The sequence below is a fragment of the Rhipicephalus sanguineus genome, chromosome 2 (genome assembly GCF_013339695.2).
Source record: "Rhipicephalus sanguineus isolate Rsan-2018 chromosome 2, BIME_Rsan_1.4, whole genome shotgun sequence".
NCBI lineage: Eukaryota > Metazoa > Arthropoda > Arachnida > Ixodida > Ixodidae > Rhipicephalus > Rhipicephalus sanguineus.
In genome coordinates, this window is record NC_051177.1 from 219461297 (window position 1) to 219467485 (window position 6189).

The window sequence follows — 6189 nt, forward strand, 5'->3', positions numbered from 1 at the left end:
CTCGGGTTGTGTAGTTCGTTCCTGTCGTGTGCTCGCAGTAGCTTGTACAGCTGATGCTGCCTGTTGTTGGTCGTCAGTAGCACAGTGCAAGAGTCAAATCCGAGGTCTGTAATAATAATAAGCGACAAGGAGAGTCTGAAAAGTGCGAGCGATTTGAGCGGTTGTGCGTTTTAGCGGTGCGATTAGAGCGGTTGTGCGTTGTTAGCAGTGCGATTTGAGCGAATATGCGTATGCGACTTTGTGTTATGAGTTTTGCGTTGTAACCAAGTTGTTGATAATTAAATGTAAACTTCTTTTTCCCTTTTAACTGTGTGTCGTGCGTTGCGTTTTCTATTGTGTCTTATTTTACGGCCCAGCCATCCCGACGCTAACAAAAGGACCGCAAAAGAGCTCGGGGTCCCTGGAATTAATGTTTCCAGGTGGTGTTAACACCACGTGCCACTCTCGGGGCGTGCCGTCCGAAGGGGTTATTCAGCAGCAAGAGTCCTCTCTTGCTTTTTTTACTTTCTTTCTCCCTATACGCAGTTATTTTCAACCATTAGAGATACGACTCACGTACGTGCTTCAAAGAGCTGTCAAGCTGCAGACCGCAGCTTTTAGCCCTGAAAACCACTCCAAATGTATTTGGAAAAATAAAGAAATAGAAAATAGCTAGCAAAGGCAAGGCGAGCTCTCTCAATTGCGGCCTCATTGTCCAACGAGACCAAGGGCCAAAGGTATTTGGTGCTCTCTGCTTGCAGAACAGGTGCAGCGTTATTTATCTCTCTCTCTGATCGTTGCCAGTGCTTCATGCCTCCTGCATTATGCCTCATGATGGTTAGCGCAAACGCAACACGGACAAAAAGAAGAAAAAACGACGACACAGTTGAGCGCTATCTAACAACTGAATGTTTATTGGAAAAATCGCAAATATATATGTCTAAGAAAGAGAACTGCGTGAGCTGCCCTTCTATCGCTTTGATTGATGAGGAAGTGTCTTTCCTAGAAAGGGCGTAGTTTTGTTATCATACACGTTTTTATCTGTCAATTATCTTTGGCGCATGTGCGGGTTTGTTGTTTTTTCTCTTTCTTATACATATATATTTGTGATTTTTCCAATAAACATTCAGTTGTTAGATAGCGCTTGTGTTGTCGTTTTTTCTTCTTTTCGTCCGTGTTGCGTTTGCGCTAACCATCATGAGCAATTTCCAACTCACCCAATTCGCTACCCTCCTGCATTATGCCTCGTTAGCCGATTCTTCCGCAGTTTTACTGAGTTTAAGCTTGTATTATCCATGAGCACATGCATACCGACATTATGCGGAGAGCCGTCTGATAACATTAGTTTTTTTTTAAAGGAGGCGATCCTTCCTCTACCCCTGACTTCTTGAATAATCCCCCTCCCCTTTCTCCGTCGAGAACCCCCATTCCGCGGTTTCACATCGAGCTAGGTTAGGTTAGGTTAGGTTAGGTTAGGCGCAGCAGATGCATGGTCAGGGTCGCAGCGCCCCTACTGCCGACGGGCGGCGAAACATACTAAGAAACTCTCCCATTGCTTTCGCGACGGGTGAGAAGGCCGTAAGGAAAGAAGCGCGTGCGTGCGGTCTAGCCTGGCCGTGGTTTAGCCAAGGTTTCCTTGGAAAAATTATCTGAGACTGAAATACCAGTTCCTTTCAGATTCTTACAATTTTTGTAGAGCTGCACGTTTTCCCTGTAATCATATAATCTTAGAACAACAGGGCGAGGCCTCGTGGTCTGCTTTTTTCCTATTGTGTGCAAGCGTTCGACAGTGTTTAGTGTAACATGCAGCTTCTTTTCCATTACATCATTTAGCACTTTACTGCGCAGGTCTTGTGGTGTTTCATTCGGTTCCTCTGGTAGGCCAAATACCATTAAGTTGTTCCTTCGGCTCCTATCTTCGAAGCTAACAAGCCTTTCCTGTTTTTGAACAGTTGCGCCCAGTTCCCGTACTGTTTTCGTCAGCTGTGAGATAGCTTTTTCATTTTCTTTGAGGATCTGTAGGCTGTCTTCGACCTGTTTAATCCGTGTACATAGCCCCTGCAGTTCGTTTTGAATGGTAAGAAGCAAGCAAAAGCAGGTGAAATGTAGATTGTTTCTGTTGTACTGTGACATAAAATGAAAACATAATCACGACACACAACATAAATAACATAATGGAGCTGCCACACACAAAGGTTCAGGCTATCCCAGGTAAAAGGTTCCTCCCTTCTTTATGAAATATTGACAGAAAAAGACACTGAAAGTAAAAAGCAGTGACACTAAAACTGCACAGGACAATCGATCAGTCAGTCAATGAACTTTTTCATAAATTGTCCAGAGGAGCCGATTACCCTTGAGAGGGAGGACCAGCTGCGGGCCGCACCCACGTGGAAACTGGAAGGGCGAGCCTCTCCTGGACAGCCCGTATTTGGATCTCCTGGTCTGAGCTGATGATTGCCATCCTCCGGGCATAATCTCTGCTGAGAGGCTCGCCATCGTGCAGCGCTATGCATCGCCAGAGCACGTGAGGTAACGTTCATCGTCTGTTGTCACATTAAGGGCTTTGCGGCTTTAAGCCATCAATAAATTTACTGTAGACTAAAGGCAACAGATAAGAACCCGTTTGCAGCATTCTTAGGGAGATTGACTGGGCCCTCAAGAGTTCAGGGTGCGACAGCAAAAATGTACACCTGGCCAATTGATAGTGTTTACATATTTCATTAAAGCGAGGAGTGGATCAAGCTGCCGGATGCCTTCTCCCAAATTAGAGGTCGATTGCCTGTCACGGTGGAACAGTTCGCATCGCGGGCATGGGCAAATTCATTGGCATTGGGAATAACCAAGTGGGCATCTGTGCCCACCCGGCTATGATGTATGGTGTAGGTCTGAGCTTCGAGCTTTTTAACAGTAGAGCTGTTTGAGCTGACCATAGTCTCTGCAAATCGAACAGAAAACTTATCATGAACCGGCACACGCTCTTTTCGTCCTCTTCACCTTCTGCTTTGCTCTCAGAACATGTGCATCGATTTGTCTGGCGTGGGATGAAATAACTCTGATGGGCAAGAGAAAGGGTACAGAGAAAGAGATATAAAAAGCAATAGAGAGACAGAAAGGGAATAAAGACAAAGAGTTAGAAAGACTGAGAAAGAAATAGACAGAGAGAAAGATGTAGATACAGACACAAAAAAAGAGATAGCAAGTCAGAAAGAGAGAGAAAGGCGTAAGTGTAGGCACAATAAATTTTTACATAAATGCAAATAATGTAAAAAAAAAGTTTGCAACCATCTACAACAGCAAAGCAAAAATTGGGGCAGCTGCACACTGGTGGTGCGAAAAATTGGGGTAGTAGTGAAGCTAGCCTGCACTAGTGGTGCAAGGCTGGAAGCAACAGCAGAGCGAGTACTCCCGAGGAAGAAGAAGATGCCCTCCCAAGCCTATGTCCCTTCTTCGCTTAAACGACATGGGTTTAGCACGAACATGTCGCGTGACTAGTGCTATGCGATTTTGCCGGGAACATGTCACGTAGTTTTGGTGGGAAGATATCATGTGACTAGTGCTACATGATTTTTCACTCTCTCTCTCTCTGTATTTCTCACTTCTATTTCTCTCTTTCCTTCTCTGTCTTTCTATCTTTTTATTTCTTTTCTTTTTTCCTTTCTGTGTCCGTTTTTCTCTTTCTTTCTGTCTCTTTATTTCCGTCTCTGTACACATTCGCTCGGCCATCCGTGTTTCTGCATCCCACAGAGGAGAATTCGCCGCAGCAGGAGAGAGCCCACTGGGCTTACGTGTTAGGGGAGATGAAGAAGACGACGAAGAGAGTGCGTGCCGGCATGATGACTGGTGCACATGTTAGGGGAGATGAAGAAGATGACCAAGAGAGAGCGCGCGCCAGCATGATAATGATAATTTATTGCAACACCAGGCAAACTATGGCGAGCTCCAACAGCTTCGCTGTTAAAATAGTATTGTTTATGATGGCACAAAGGCACAGGCAGTTGAACATAGCCGTGCAATTGTCCTTTTTCCCACACAGTTCACAGAACACTGTCGCTGCTCTTATTCTGTAGTATCGTGAGTGAAGAGTCTACTGTCGGATCAACACACTCCAGGGTCTCTTTCTTCTCGACATGGCTGAGAAGGACAGCACAGGAGCAGATAGCCAGACCGCTAAGAGACCAAAAGGGAAGGATGCATCGTGTGTGCCGGGTCTGATCACATAGGGTCAGTTTCGCCCCTGTCGGTGAACACCTGAAGAAGTAGATTACAGACAAAAGAAAAGCTGCATGCACATCACATTTTTCTTTCTTTTGCTCTTGACTCTCCTTCCCCCTGACGGCTCTCCACAGTTCCCCATTCGCCATTCGTTTGAGTCATGTCAGCGTGGCAGCATATAGTGGCCGGTGCGTCCTATTTCATTGCCGCTAGCGGTTGTTTTCCGGAACTAGAGGACTAGGTTGAATCCCATAGAGTTTCATACAGTCAATGTTGCCCTGTAACATGAATAACGCTCTCAAACTGTGATTGAAAGCGAATTTTGAGGTTAAATAGTGTTCCTATAGGTGCCGGTTTTGAAAATAAGCATTTATAGGCATTTAGGCACAAATTCCAAAAATAAGCATTTATAGGCATTTAGGCACAAATTCCAAAAATAAGCATTCATAGGCACTATAAAACACTCTAAAAGCCTTACTTCAACTCAAATTCATGCTCATATATCAGTATGGGGCAATAGGAACGCAAGGAACAAAAGTCTGTAGTTATCACTACCTTGTTCTCACGGTGGGTTTAGTCCGTTTTTCGGAGCATGTATGGTCTTGCCCATACAATCGAGAGGGTTCAAAGGAATTTTGGAGCCTCGCAGGCAAATCAGGAGAGTTGGCAGGTATGCAAATATAGTTGCATTATGACATGGTGATTCCACAAGTAGCACGTGACATACTGCCCATGTGTGACTGCCATGTTGCAATAAAGCACATCTCCACAGGTGTGCATGTCAGCTGACTGCAAGGCATACCATCAACTGTTACATTTTTTTTTCCCCCGCTGGCAGCAGTGAGACTGGGGTGCTTCACCTATCAATGGGCATCACTATGTGCCATTGCCTTGTGGCTCCAAAGCAGTCATTTCCCCAGATTTTCAGCGAAATCATGTTTGGGCATTGCCACACAGCACCTAAAATCTTTAAATTAGCCGGGATGGTGAAGTCGCTACTTCGAACTTTCCTGTGAAATCTATGTTAGAAAATATGTGACCACAGAAATTCTTCATTAAGCAGGATTTTGACATAACAGAGTTTGAGTTATCATGGTTTTACTGTAGTGAAATCTAGGTAACGCATTGTCAAGCAAACACCTAGCTAGGTTTTGCTTGACAATGCTCTCGAGCTCTGCTCATGAGACATGTAAGAGATGCAAAGCTTGCAATGGCAAGCCCACCAGTGGTTTTGGAAATGATATGCATCTGTAAGTACCATTGTTGTGCACTCAGTACAAGACAAGTGACCTGCTGAGGCACAAATTGTTGGAAACAGCATGGGTGCAGTGTACTACATGCTACCTCACATGAACATTGGATAAAACAAAACAGTAAGCAGATGACCATTGTTTGACGTTTCTGAAGAGAGAAACGTCTGCATTATTTATGGCAAAACTACCTCTCGAACGTAGGCATTGGTTCCCTATTTGCCCTGAGGGAAGAGGGAGGCAAAAAAAATAATTTTGTCATTCTTGTAACCAAATTTTGGAAGTGCTTTTATGCACAGTTCATTTCAGTAATGTAGTACACCTCTCCAGGACAAATGCAGATAGTAATTGGGGCTGCTACGATATGTCAACCACGGGGACGTATCCTCCTTGTCCCTGCTTGACCCAATACGGTGGGGGGAGGACACTCTTGCCCCTCCCCCTTCGTTAGCTGATGAGTCTGCTCTCAAAGCTTCTATAACACCCTCAGTGTCACCGATGAGCTCGTATTTTAAAAATCATTTATTGGAACACCCCCTCAGGGTTTGTACAGGCCCTTGAAAACCCTTGAATTTTAAAAGCATGTTTTCAAGGCCCTTGAAGGTCCTGGAATTGTATTCTGCCCTTAAAAACCCTTGAATTTCGGGACCAGTGCAGTCTAAAGTCCACAGTGCGACCTGCTTTCTGTGGTAGATTAATGTCGCTTCGGCAAACTTTCCATTACAGAAACAATACGCCGTGCGAGTTT